Source organism: Brassica oleracea, chromosome C4 (genome assembly GCF_000695525.1).
Source record: "Brassica oleracea var. oleracea cultivar TO1000 chromosome C4, BOL, whole genome shotgun sequence".
Classification (NCBI taxonomy): domain Eukaryota; kingdom Viridiplantae; phylum Streptophyta; class Magnoliopsida; order Brassicales; family Brassicaceae; genus Brassica; species Brassica oleracea.
The window spans coordinates 11,264,011-11,265,040 of NC_027751.1; positions in this window are offsets into that span (position 1 = coordinate 11,264,011).

A 1,030-nucleotide genomic window follows, 5' to 3' on the forward strand; every position below is an offset into this window, starting at 1 on the left:
TATTTTCTCACACATAAGTTGTATTCATTTTTGGTGTAATTTAAAATCTTCCTACATCATTTTTTCAGAGAGAATTTGAAAATAATGCTGCCACACCAATCAGACCCGCTCAAGAGAGCCCTAGTAACACACTTGTTTTAGAATCCAATGAAGATGATACGGTGAATGATGATGCCACCGAAATCAAATCCTCTCGAGAGAGCCACAGTAACACTTCTTTTTTAGAAGCTCCTGAGACTGAAACACAAAACCATGAACCCGTAGATGTAAGTTTTAAACTATCACCCCCTTGTGTGTTGTCATACGCTTCTTTTTCTTATCGTTAAACTATATGTTTTTACTAATGAATGATGTGTAGAGAGTGGAGTTACCATTACCTCATGAATCAGATGATATGATGGATGATGTAGCCACTCCAATCATAGACCCTCAAGAGATACCACGAGGTAAAATGTAAATTAGGATTTATAAAAGCCTATAAATAATTTATGAAGACTTACGAATCTATATATTATAATTTATAAAGTCCAATAAATAATTTATAAGAGTATATAAATAGTTTACAAGGGCTTCTAAATCTATATTAAAAATTTGATAATTATTTTGAAGGGCTTATAATGATTTATGAAATAAGTTATAAGGTAATATATAAAGGCCTATAAATAATTTACAAAGATTTATAAATGTGTATAAAATGATTTACAAATTTTGCCAATAATTAATTTATAAAGACTTATGAATCTATATATAATAATTTATAAAGCCCAATAAATAATTTATACGAGCATATAAATACTTTACAAGAGCTTGTAAATCTATACTAGTTTACAAAACCATAGTATTGTTTTCTAAGCATTAAACCATATATATAACTCGGCCTTAAACATTGATAATCAAAATTGGGCCTTAAAAATAAAACCGTCACAATTAAGGGTAAAAAGACAGGACCTTTCATCGTCTTCCTCCATTCGCGTCTGTTCCGATGCAAATCCACAACCGCATCTTTTGATCTGGTTTTATATTCTGCCGT